Genomic DNA, 13,123 nt, shown 5'->3' on the forward strand with positions numbered 1-13,123 from the left:
GATTCTCGTTTGCCTCCTCGGCGGAGATTTGACCTTGGACCTTTACGTTTATAGTAGCGTGTTGTCTTCCGAAAATTGCGGAAATATTTATCCGAAAATTGGGGAAATAAATATTCCGGGAAAATGGTCGCCATTTTATGGATTTCGCGTATCGAGATGGGGGAGGGACATTCGAGGATCCCTGAGGACCCTCGACCGTATCTTTTAGGCTCGATTATCGGAAAGTGGGTTCACTGCCACTTTTCTTTCCAATGGTTAGTTACGTTTCGTGCCAGTGGCTAGTTAATGGTACTTTCCGAGCGGTAATCGATGGAAACCTTCGCGAAGGAGGTCTTATTAGGCCTTTATGCATCATCTTTTACGTCTCATGACAGCAAACACTTGTAAGGGTTCGGCCTCATTAACCCTTTCAACTATTTTACATAAACGCTTTAGTTATTCATTGCGGGACGCGGTATTAACTACATTCTTCTGTGATAGAATAATTTATAACGTGCATTTATAACAATTGAATGGAGCGTTTTATTGGATCGTTCCAAAAGTTCTGTCGTTTTGTACTCTATCCTTTTTCTCATTTTTTTCCCTCTTTTCTTTTCTTATTCTCTTCTTCGAACTTTCGGTACCCCGTTTATGATATTACTTTGAAACTCATCTAAAAGAGAACGACGAAACTTTTGAAATTTGATAATAGAAAGATTTTCTAATTTTGAGGTACAGAAGGAAAGTATCGTTTTTAGGATCGAAGAATGTTTATTGAAAGGATACATCGACAAATACAGGTAGAAGTAACACAATTAGTAGACGTCGATATATATTGTGGGATATGAAGTGGGAGAGTATAAAACTGAACAATGCATGCTGAAACGCGTATAAATACAGGAACACGACTGTCAATCGACTGATTGTTACCGGAAGCCTTTTGAAGGTAGCCAGGAAACAAATAAACCACTTTAAAGGAGAAAATCAGTGAAGAAAAATTGTCGTCGATTTAAACTAATCGTTAATTTAAAATAATTTCGTTTATTCAACCTGACATTTCTTTCTACCTATTTGATCGCAGGATTTTGCCGCCGCGATGCATATTTGTTTAAGTCGACCGACTTCTTTTTCTTAGTGCACGGGAAACATGCGAGTAGTTTAACCCATTAATTACGAAACGCCACTATAGTGGCTTCCGCATAACGGACGTTTTTTAACGAAGCGCCTCTATAGCGTCTCCCTTCATTCCCAGGTATTCAAAGCGAAGCGAATATCGTATTCATATGAAATATTAACACTCCTTGGTGTAGCTATCCCAGATGGTTCTTCTTCACGTCCGTCTCCGCCGTAGTTAGCACCAGAACTACCGGCGGATTTTTCTTTTTTTCATTTTTTTTTCGCATAAAATGGGCCATCTGAAAGCAGTCATTTTGACTTGTCTTCGTAGTTCTAGGGTTAAATGGTTAAAGTCTTACGGGAAAGGAGAAAAGATGGGCCGACGGGCGACCTGGCGAGCGGCGAGGGCTCGATCGGCGCCGAGGTTAATCCGCGGTCTCGGAGGCGTCGATCGCCGCGGTCCCGCGGCGCAAAGGAGCTTCCCGGCTTTCCTCCCCGCGGCGCACCGCCTAGTTACGGGAAGCCGCCGCGCGGCGGCGCCCTCGTCAGTGTCGCAGTGTGTTCCCGTCCTGCCAGCCAGTCTACACCGTAGCCATTCCGTCCATGTCTCGGCCGCTCCCGCGGAGCGCCGCAAGTGTAAACCGGCCGGAATCGCCGATCGGACTCGCGAGGTGCTCGATCGCGTCACGTAAGCCGCCATCTTTCCGCCGGTGCCAGCAATTAGAGTATCCGGGCCTGTGATTGGCCCGGCGGGCTCGGGCCGAGCGGGCCAGCCAATCGGCTGACGCGCCGCGAGTGTGGACCGATCGAATCACCGTAGGCGATTTTGGCGAACGAGTTGATACCCGGAAACGCGTATAGATAGATTCCGTTCCGCCGATCGATCCGTCGCCAACCCAATCTACAATCTTATCGGGAGGTTGACGGCTCGCCGTTATATTTGCGCGTCTATCGACTAGACTCGTCGCGTACGCGATGTGCGGGGCCCCTTGTTTTCTTTTATTTCCGTTGGCGCGGCCGCGGATCCAGGGGAAACGTCCAATCGGGCCGCCGACTGCCGGTCCCGAATTGCCGATCGGCCGCGTGTGGGTTCTTTTTCGCTCTCGTCACGGTACGCGCGTCCAATCTGTCGTCAATGAGAATTGGATAGGTGGAGTTTGCGAGATCCTTTTTTTTCTTCTTTTTTTTTTCTCTTTAAAGCGATCTATGTTCGCGCTTATCCGATTGGTTCGCTAGTCGCGGACGGAAATGAATCGACCAATCGGAACGCCCGACACTCGTGGCTAGACTGACAAGCGAAGGATCTGACGTCAGTTCCTCGATAATGTAAAATTCTCCGCGTTCGTAACGTCGATTGGAATTCATGAAATTCCACCCAATGAATCGAATTAACGCATCGGAAATACGTGAGAAATGTTAACGGAGGGAAATGGATGTACTTTGGGTTAGGTTGGAAGCTTGCCTTTCCGCAGGAAAAGTTTTCTGATGCAAAGCCAGATTTTCTTGCAGAATAATCTGGAGCCAAAAATGGGGGGGGGATACAGTTACCGAACTTTCTTAATAATTCACCTTGTCAAAGGGGAATGGATGCTTTTATACTCAATCTTATAGGCGAGAAATGGCGAAGTGTGGCTTCAAAAGTTTCCCGGAAACTTTGCCAGAGTTTGGGAGATCGGGAGTCCCAGATACAGAAGAATGGCCCCGAAATGTAGTTCGCAAAGATTCCCGGATTTTCTCGCAGCTTTCTAATTGCGCGTTAATAGATAATCGAAACGGCTCGAATACGAGCCGCCAAATTGTGACGGGCCGACCTCCAATTAAAGGCAACTTGAATATAATTTGCTTGCCATTAGGGAAAGCGGGAAACTGATTAATGCAAATTGAGATTCATTACCCTTAAGACGAGTTTCTGCAGGGTTGAAGAGCCATTATATAAACGCGTCGCTAGAGGGGAAAAAAATCAACCCTTGGGGGATTTACATTTTCCCCGCGACGCCACTCGACATAATTAACGGTGGAAAAAAAATCCAAATTAACTGGAAAAATTGTTTATCGCCTGAAATCGTTATTTCGAGGCCAGGGAATTTCCTCGGTTGAGAAGTCGAGAGAGGGATGCGAGTTCTTCCTTTTCGAAAATCGCACAGGATTTACATTTCCGTCGAAACGCCATTCAACATAATTAACGGTGAAAAAAAAATCCAAATTAAGTGGGAAAATTATTTATCGCCTGAAATCGTTATTTCGAGGTCAGGGAATTCCCTCGGTCGAGAAGTCGAGAGAGGGATGCGAGTTGTTCCTTTTCGAAAATTGGACGGGAAGCTTGCCAGAGGTCGAGAGAGGGTGGAGGGCGGTTGGGGATGGTCAGGGTAGCGTTTTACCGGGAAAAGCACCGCGTGCCAGATTATGTGCTCTGCCAACATGACGAAATCGATAATGCCCTCATAAAGTTGTCACCGATTCCTTTAACCCCTTTGAAACCCACATATGCAACGAAAGCCGATAAATACCCCCGCAAAGATTTCCCTAGGTTTACCCCGAATTACAAGTTGGAACTAATTTGCTCTTATGGCTGGTCCTACCAACCGTGATTAACGTGAAATTTCTTAACCCGATCAATAAATCTCGGATTAGTAAAACTCTCGTTGCGAAGGATTAGGTTAACCGAGTATCGGTTATTAGCTAGCCGTCAAAAATCGGGCGATTAACTGTAAACCCGCGTTAAATAATCCCTGATTAAGGATTTTAACTCGAATGTTGAGGCAACTGGCCCTTGAAATCCCTGCTCGAGACATTGAGAGGGTGCTTGAAGTCCCGAAAATAGGGACTCTTTATTTACGGGAAATTTTGGAGGATTCTCTAAAGGCGAGACGAGGACGAATCGAAAGTATGCCCCTCGCCATAGGGCAATTTCCGGGACATTCAGGCTGGACGATTCACGAAAGTGTCCCCGTCGCGCCAGAAAACAAGTCCTCAAGGCAACAATGGGGCAGGGAAAATATCCCAGGAGCTTTTCACCGGAGTTCCTTTCATCCGGGGTAAAAAATATCTAGAGCGCTCGACAAAGCCTCGTAAAACATTGCTCGGCTGCCCTCTTCGGGTTTGGATAAAAGTGCTAAGAAACCGAGCACATTATGTGCAATGCCTAATGTGCCCGAGTTAGGGTACATGCATACGACTGCAAGTGCACGTGCATGTGCCTCGGACATAATGCTTTAATGGGAGCCTAGAAACGTTTTTCCTGGAGTTCTTAACAACTTCGCCCCTACTGACTCGTTTTTCCCTAAGCTACTTTTACGCCTACCGACTGGTTTTCACAATTTTCCCTAAAAAAGGGAAAAACGGACATTGTGCACGTTTCACGAGTAAGAGGGCGCGTTAACCTCCCACGGCATGAAATTCGGTAAGCAATTTATATCGTTTACAGGGACTTTGCTCCCGGGGGCTTTCTCCCTTGTTTAAACGTGCTCCCTTTTTTAGAGCTCACGTCTAGGGTGCCGCGAGGGTAAAGAGAAGGAGAACCATTGAGTGATAAAATATTCATCACACGTGGACCCTAGGGGCAGGACCTGACCTCTGGCATGAAATCCCCGTAACTGCGCATCGTTTTGCATTAGACACCGCTAATCCGAGGAAGGGAAACAAAACGATGATGACCCGTATTCGAAACGACTTTACGTGTCCACTTTTGTAGCGCAATGTCTGTAGTGCAACCACTCATGCAACATGCACCGGTCAGCGGGTGTACTCGCACCTTTACCCTCGCCACTGGGAATACCCTTGCACCGCGTCCTCGAGGACATATATCGGTACATACACCGTACATACGAGGTATATACCGCGATATGTGCCTCTACGTGGCACATATCTCATTGGCACGTATTCGTCTCTGTATGGACCGCGTGCCAAGTGTAACCGAAGAAGCTTTCCTCTCCTCGGTCGAGAAATCAATGTCCACCTATATTCCAGCAATGGCGGGCCGACAGCCAAAAATCCCCTTTACATGTCGGGGTATGTATGCTCGTTCGGTACATAATGTACGGGAATTCCGGCGCCGAGGTGGCTGCCGATTGTATCGGTCGTCCGATTGGCGAGTTCGTCTCTCTTGATCTGCATCTTCCATTCTGCCTCTTTTTCTCATCCGCGGAACGGCGGAAGTAACCCTTTGCGAGCTTCTTCTATTCAGCCTCCCCGGGAATGCTCCTTTCGAGATGGTCTCTTCCGGCGCCTTGGATGAATCTGTTTGAAAGGTCGGTTTCGTTTTCCTAGTCTCTTCTGTGCCTCTTTCTCGGGGAAATCGATGTTCACCTATATTCCTGCATTGGCGGGTCGACGGACGAAAAATACCCTGTATGAATATGTAGGCATATGTACGCTGTACATCTATGTTAACCCTTTGACTGCGATAGGAGTATATATACACGCCCAACATTTCGTCCACTATTGCTTGCACGCGGTCACGAATTTCGCCCATATGTCGAATGGGCTTAGCAGTCAAAGGGTTAATTTACTACCTAATATGCGCAAACTGGCGAATTCACCGGGTTATTTTTATTCCAATCTTTCATTGTGTCTTTTCCTTTCCTCGAAACGGTAGGGGAGCCTTCTGCTTCTTCTATTCAGCATTTATCGGTAATGCTCGTTCCGATATTTTCTCTTTGACAACTCGGATGGATCTGCTTCGACGGTGGATTTCGTTTACATATCCATTTTCCACATTTTCTGTGTCTCTTTATCTATATTTTATAAGTGGAGAAATTAAAAAATCCCTTGTTTACTGGTGGACGCCTCTCCTGTGGTGAATGCCATTGTGGATATGCAACCGCCAATGTATATGTAAGCGTATGTACATCGGGTATCTACATTCGCTTTAGCGCACAATATGCGCAAATTCCGGTGCAGAGGTGAGTATCGATTGTATCGGCCATCCGATTGGCGAATTCGCCCCGTCTTCTTGATTCATATCATCCATTGTGCCTCTTTTTCCTTTCTACGTGACGGCAGAAGAATCCTTTGCAAGCTTCTCCTATTCAGCGACCTCCGGGATTGCTCCTTTCGAGGAATTCTCCTCCGACGCCTCGGATGAATCTGCTTCAAAGGTAGATTTCGTTTTTCTAGACTTCTGTGTAGCCTTTTCGTGAAAATCGATGTCCACCTAGATTCCTGGATTGGCAGGTCGGCAGCCGAAACATCCCTGGCCCATTTGTCGATCGCAGCGGACTTCCGGTTGGCGAATTTGTTGCATCCTTCCCATCTGTGTCGGCATTTTTTACCGTCGTTTCCGTTCTCCTTCGGTCGGAAGACTTTTAAAGATTCGTCCTATTGGCCGTTTCCGGAGGATTGATTTTCTTTCCCAGACCGAGACGCTCCTCGGCGAGGTTACGGAGAGTTCTTCGAGCCCGTTTTCAATATTCTACGAGCTCGTTCCAGCCCCTGCAAAATGGCCGCTCTCTTGTCCCACATGCGAGATAATAACTCCATTTCGAGTAACTTTGGCACGAGCTCTCTACCTCGTATGAATGTCGAGAGATTGCAAAAAAATTGAGGTCCCTCGTCCTCGCATTCATGTCTTCAATGGTGCCGCCGGATGCTTTTTCCGCGCGGAACATAACCTCACTCTTGCCGGGTACCTCGAGCCCTATCAAGGCCATGCCTTTGCGAAGTCGGGCGAAGGTCAGTTTTTCTTCCTTCTGATGAAATCCCCGGGAAAATCTCGGGAATTTAAATCCCCCTATTGAAATTATTTCAGTTACATTTTCGTAATTAAGAGTCGACTTCAATTAATTGCTATCCCTTGCACTCACCTTCTCGTCGCAAGGTGTTCTTGTCTTAAATTGACGAGAGTGCTTGCAAACATCGCGCCCTTCGTGTGCCGAGTAATATTTTCTCTGGAACATAACCTCACTTTCGTCGGATATCTCGCGCTTTATCAGCGCCGTACCTCCGCTGCGAAGTTCGAGGGTCGGTTTTTGCGTCCTTTGGTGAAATTCCTACGAAAACCTTTGTAATTTACGTTCTTTCCTCCAAGTTCTGTTAGTTAGATTTCTAATACTTAAATATAAATTAATTCCGCATCTTTCGCCATCTTGCAATGCGTTCTCGTCCTAAATGTACGAGAATATTCGCAATCATCGCGCTCAGCATACCGGGCAGGGTCTCCGTGGGAATCTAACCTCACTTTCCGCGGTATCTCGCGCGACATCGAGGTTAGGTTTGCAGATGCGAAGGCCGGTATTCGGTATATCCTTGTGCATTTTAATGCGGCACGCCATTTCGTCCCTTCGAACGTTTACAAATCCCCGGAAAGAGAAAAGAAATAATTGACTCCTGAGGCGTGTACCGGTGTCCGTGATAATAGAGGCTGCTTATCTTTTTCTTATCGTGGGGAGTCCCAGCTCTGTTCCTGCATAATGATGCATGCTATGGCGCGTCGAGGGCAGGGTGCACGGTGGATCGATTAGAATGCACTTGCACCACGTTCGCACGTCGATAAGCTGAAAAAAGGGAAGCAAAGGAGAGAGAAAACACATACGAAACGTGGTTATTAAACTCGCTATGCATCCTGGAAACTGGGACACGCGTGGCTGATATATCGCGGGGAAAAAAGGAAAACATTGCGAAATGGGTTGTTCCATTAAAACCTCCACGACTTGTTATCAGATCGAAATTACGCGTCTAACGATGCGGCGCTTTTTTTTCATTACTGAGAGAGGACAATTTTGGAAACGAGGAGGAGACCCATTTAAGGTGAAGTGAAACACGTCAAGGAACTTGGTCGACGGCGATAAAGAAGATTTTTCTAAATGCCTACGTGTTCCACTTCACCTTAAAAAACCTCGATACAAAATTCTGGAGCAAGGAAATCGTCGGCGGAGAACGTTGGAAAATAAACCGCTTCGAATACGCCGCAACGCGAAAAAAAAAAATTATAACTGCATATCTGACAACCACGTATATCGATTACCAATACGGAAAGAGATTATGGTCGGCGTCTGGGCAATTACAGATATTGTTAAATTAATATTGAATCACTGCCTCTTCATATTATCCTGAACGATGCATCTTCGATTTGTAGGATTTTTATTTTTAGGTATTGCAATTTCTTTTCTTTTTTTATACTTATCGGCTCCTCCTTTGTTTCCGTCCGTTAATCGCGGCTGAATGTGGGATTCTCCTTTGCATAGGAAATCGCGAAAAAGGGGGGCAGCCATTCTGTTCCTGGTATCGAGAAAAGAGGTGCCTCAAACAACGCCAAAGGTATACGTCTACTAGCATATCAGACCTGACAATAATAATTGGTAAACAAAGAGTGCCTGGAAGGTTCTTCGGCGACCGAGGACTGGAATGTTTTCACGATTTTACAGTTTGTCAAAGTATCGACGGACCTCGTTGCGGACATTGTGCCCCGTCGAGTGCTCAAATCAGTGAGTTAATTAACGTAATCGCGGAGAAATAACTCAAGAGTGCAATTCTTCCCCAGGGAGTCATTACACTTGGACCGCAACGTTAATTTATTTTTAACGTGCCGATGTTAATTATAAAACCGTTTTAAAACGAAGTAAGAGACCAATTATCGGGTGCTTTTAGAGTGAGACATAACGTAATTAAATAATTAAACCCAAAGGACTTTTAATCGTTTACTTAACAGCCGCTCGAAGATCGTCAGGAGGCAACAATTTTAATCTAGAAATTGAGCGGTGCAACGCTCATTGAAGTTGTAAAAAGTAACCGTGTTTTAAAGTTTTTAGCAATACGTATAAACCGCGCTTAAATAGAATCTGTGCTAATTGCGAGTAACCTTAGAAAATGGAATTGAACCGATAATTCTGCATCAGCTCGCACTCGAAGTGCAACGTCAATTGAGAAGAAGGGAGTAACTGGCAACAGACAGAGACCGACTAAACAAAAGTGCAAGGCATTAAGCCTGTCTGGTTGTGCAGCTGCAGGCCTCTCTTTACCCCAAGAAAGTTAATTAAATCTCGAGGAATAAATCGAAATATCCCAGAGCGATAGTTTCAGCGACTCGATTCCATCTAAAGGGAACGTTAGAGCTTCCCTGGAGCGCAGCTTCAAAGAGACCTCGCTCAAAGCCTTAGACTATTGAAAGACGGATCAAAAGTCCTAAGCCGATGAATAGCATCGACGAGAACCTAACGATAAGCATTTAAGCTAAATTAGGAGAAAGAAGCAAATCAAGCTGGACCAAGCCGCTTCTTAGAGTACCAGCGAGGAATTGAGTAGTATCTAGGGAAGTCGATTAGAAAGACGAAAAAAAAAGAAGTAGCAAAAAATTGCCGTCTGCAGCAGAGGGTACTTAATATATACGTATACATATATATTATTAGCAGCGTATGATGCAGCTTTTGGAGGGCCACATCCTCCGCTAGGGGCTGCACCTCTGGGGTGCAGTTTTGGGGGTTGCATCCGAGCGAATGCCCTAAATGAGCGATGCCGGCGAGTCGCGGGTGACCGGCGGCGATCGGGGGCGGTCGGGTAAAAATTGGTGGAAGCACGAAAGCTCGCGGGGGAGCGCCGACGGGGGGGAAACGTGTGAACTGGCGCCCCATAGTGCCATGAACGTGGGGGCTGGCGGGGTGGACTCCCCCAGCCCCCAGGACATCAGGCTCCTGCACGACCTCGTCGAGGACCTGACCAAGGAGCAGGAGCAGGAGAACCTGAAGCCCCGCTCCGAACAGGTGAGCCGTGCCAACGATTTCCGAAACGTAGAAGCTTCCTATCAGGATGGCTCCGGAAATACCCCAGAAAAAAAAAAGAAAAAAAAAGAGAAGAATTCATTGAACCAAAGAAATTGAATAGTACCGAAGAAATACTCTGTTAATCGAAAGGATAACTATTTTACTCAAATATAGTGAAACTGTCATAATTTCGATGAAATGCTGCGTTCAATTTATTCCACTTGATTTTCAGTGAAATATTTTCTCCGTGAATTAATGATTATCCTTCTAATTGATATAATATTTCCTTGGTTCAATGAACCTTTTTTCCCCTCAATGTACGTTTCGTCGTCAAGTATTTTACTAAGAGTTATTAATAGATTATAATTAGCCTGTAAGAAGTATCTCTCTTTACGGAAAGGAAACAAAATATGGAGTACTTTTCTGTTGTATGACAATGCGCCTGACCTTAACGCCCACACATAATTAACCTAACCTACCCCAATTACTGAACTGGGTGGATGTTTTGTCGTACAGGTGAATTGACGTCAGGTATTGTACTGGGAAAGGTTATGATGTGATGATAAATATTACTGTTAAATACTTGACGGTAAAACGTCTCGACAATGGAATCGACAGAAACGAAATGTCCTGCTTCGCGTCAGGGTGTACTTTGCATCTCCTCAGTTGCGAATCTTCCCCTGGGATTTATTTTAATCGTCCCAGTGACTCGCGGTAATTGTTGTCGAGCCTTACTACGAGGGCTCTCCTAGGCTTGCCGAGTCGTATTAACGCGTCTTTAACGTGCGTTAAACGCCCGTTTAACGCTCCCGTAAAAGCGTTAAATGTGCGCAATTACGAGCTCGTTAAACCTCCAGACTCCTCGTGGAAGTTAGACGGCCGAACTTCGACTCGTGACAGGTCGAATCCATGTAGGAGCTTCGTTTTATCGGCGAGCCCCTTGGAAGAAGCTCGTTGCCGCGCACCTTACCAGGGATACATTTGGGGTTAATAATTAACCAAGAGGCGAGTTGTCGCATGTCTTTATTTTAGAGGTGTGACACAGGCGTGGCTATAGGTGGCGGAAGGTAAACTCGATCTTGCAACCTAATCTCGATCATAGCCGCCTCGTTACCATGATAACATAAGTATCAGGCTCGTCATTAAACGAAGTACCAGCCGCCGCGTCCTCTAATCGGGAGCTCGTTAAAATCTTGGAAAGTCACGGTGTAAAACACCGGCTTCCGGTTCGCGCGTTAACGGGGACTATCAGATTGCCCGGCGGGTGACTTTACCTGAAATGAAAATCTCTGGGAGTTGTTTGGAACGCGTTTTAAAACTGGTCTCCGATGAGTGATAAGAACTGCTGGTATCTTTCGAAAGGTCTTGCTAGGATGGATTACCGCTGGTCGTGCCATTTCGAGCCCTAATTACTATTCCCCCAACGTCTCTTTATGACCGTGCCGACGCGACTCTTAAGGGGATGTGAAAGGCTGAGAAATTGAATCGACGTAGATAAATGAAAATTCATCTGTACCCTTTTTGGTGGTAGCCATTATGAGTACTCAAATGGTAACATAAGCTGACACGCCACGTTACCATCATTTGCATTTACGAATCATTTAAAACATTAACACTAGAACTCCCAAGACGAGTCAAAATGACCGGTTTAAAATGACTCATCCTATACAATAAAAAAATCTGCCCTTCGTTCTAGGAGGTTCTCGCGAAATTTCATCTTTCGAAAAAAAATGTATTCTTGTCCGGGATAAGTAGAACATTTTTTCGAAAAGTGAAATTTCGCGAGTTTCAAGACCTTCGTTAGGGCCTCCACGATCACGCATTAGAGTTTCAAATAATTCCGGTGTACCCAGTATGGAGATAACTCTTATCAATATTTTGACTGTTTGGTATAGATGTACGATACTTTCATACCATCTTAATTATCTGAGAATGCTTGAACGATCACCCTCGACGTCGCTGCCAAGAGCCACGTCCGCCCTCGTCGGTGGCGCCCGGCCGAGTGGCGTCCCGCCACCGAGGTCTCGGGTCTTGGCTCGCGCCTGCGCGCGGCGGGTCCCGCGCACGCGCGCGCCCTCGCGGGAGCGAATCAATAAGCGGGCACAGGTGGGTCGCGGCGTAGGCACGAGAGCTTGCGAGGCGCGCGACGCATCGCCTTGACGGAGCCAGCGCCGAGGCGCTTCTGGCCATCAGATCTGGTAAAATGTCGCCGGGAGTGACACAGGTCGCTCGTCTCGCTCGCCGCTCTCGAGTCTCGACGACCGTCCGCCCGCGGACGGGCTGCGCGAAGTGACCACCTCGGGGCGCGCGCATCCCGGTAGGGTGTCCTCGTCCGACCCGGAAGCCGAATCCGCTCCCTCCGGGAAGACTATCGCCGAGGCGGGCCGCAGGAGGGCGGGATCCTAACCTAGAAATGGCGAGCTGGCGTATCCGGGTCGCGGCCGTCTCGCTAGTAGTCGGCCGCCTCCTCTGAGTACCCGCCACGTCCTTCGTCCTCGACTCTTTCCGCATCTTCCTCCACTTTCCCAGCTCGACTCTAATCGGTCGATTGTCTCGATCCACCTCGTCTAGGGTCGACCCGAGACGAAAGGGGTCGATCGTTCGGATTTGCCGGACTCGTCCGAGCTAGTGCCGAGTGATCCCGTCAGTGCGTGTGCCTCTCCTCGTGAATGGACTCGCCGAGGCCGCTCGGAATGGACTCGGATGTTTCCGGGGAGTCCGAGACCGTCCGAGCCGGAAGCCCGACTGGCGCGGAACGCGGAAACGGAACGGGCGCCATTGCGACCAGGTTGGAGCAGTAGTCGCCCAGCCTCCCCGATTCTGCATCCGTGTTTACGTCGAGGGACGCTTCCCTTTGGCGAGCCTCCATCTTCGTACTTCCTGGAAGGAGCCAGACGCCTAGGGTCATGTAAACAAGAGAACTGATTCATCCACCCACGTTAGAAGATACGGCCAGAGGTCTCAGAAGAGACTGGGAGGTCTAGGGTGGATTTCGAGGACCCGAGGTGCTGGACTTCAGAATTCTCGACGGCGTATCCGGGGTAATCGGCCAAAATTGGGCTCAGGAAGCGGTTTTCACCGAAGGACGCGATCTCTGGACAGGGGCTGGTGCGTGGACCGGAAAAGGCTTCTTTTTAATCGTATCTAGTTCTTTGAGACAATGGAGGACGATGTAACGAGGAGACTGGATGCTCCGAAGACGTAGTCCCGGAAACCACTGGATTTCACGGAAAGGGGTGACGAAGGAACCACTGAAACAACGAATCCCAGTCATTTTCTGCGGATCCAGGAGTCTTCGGCTCTTAAAGGTGTTATATAAGTCGACGGGGGATTTT

The 13,123-nt window shown here is 47.4% G+C and overlaps 1 protein-coding gene across 5 annotated transcripts in view; it reads left to right on the forward strand.

Annotated features, from left to right (window-relative positions):
• LOC105694223 (potassium voltage-gated channel subfamily H member 2) overlaps positions 1-13,123 on the forward strand; it is an 83,043-nt gene that overhangs the window by 40,968 nt on the left and 28,952 nt on the right. The gene's annotated exons all lie outside the window — the stretch shown is intronic.

Source organism: Orussus abietinus, unplaced genomic scaffold (genome assembly GCF_000612105.2).
Source record: "Orussus abietinus isolate OABI.00-Male unplaced genomic scaffold, Oabi_2.0 scaffold6, whole genome shotgun sequence".
In the NCBI taxonomy this organism is placed as follows: Eukaryota; Metazoa; Arthropoda; class Insecta; order Hymenoptera; family Orussidae; genus Orussus; species Orussus abietinus.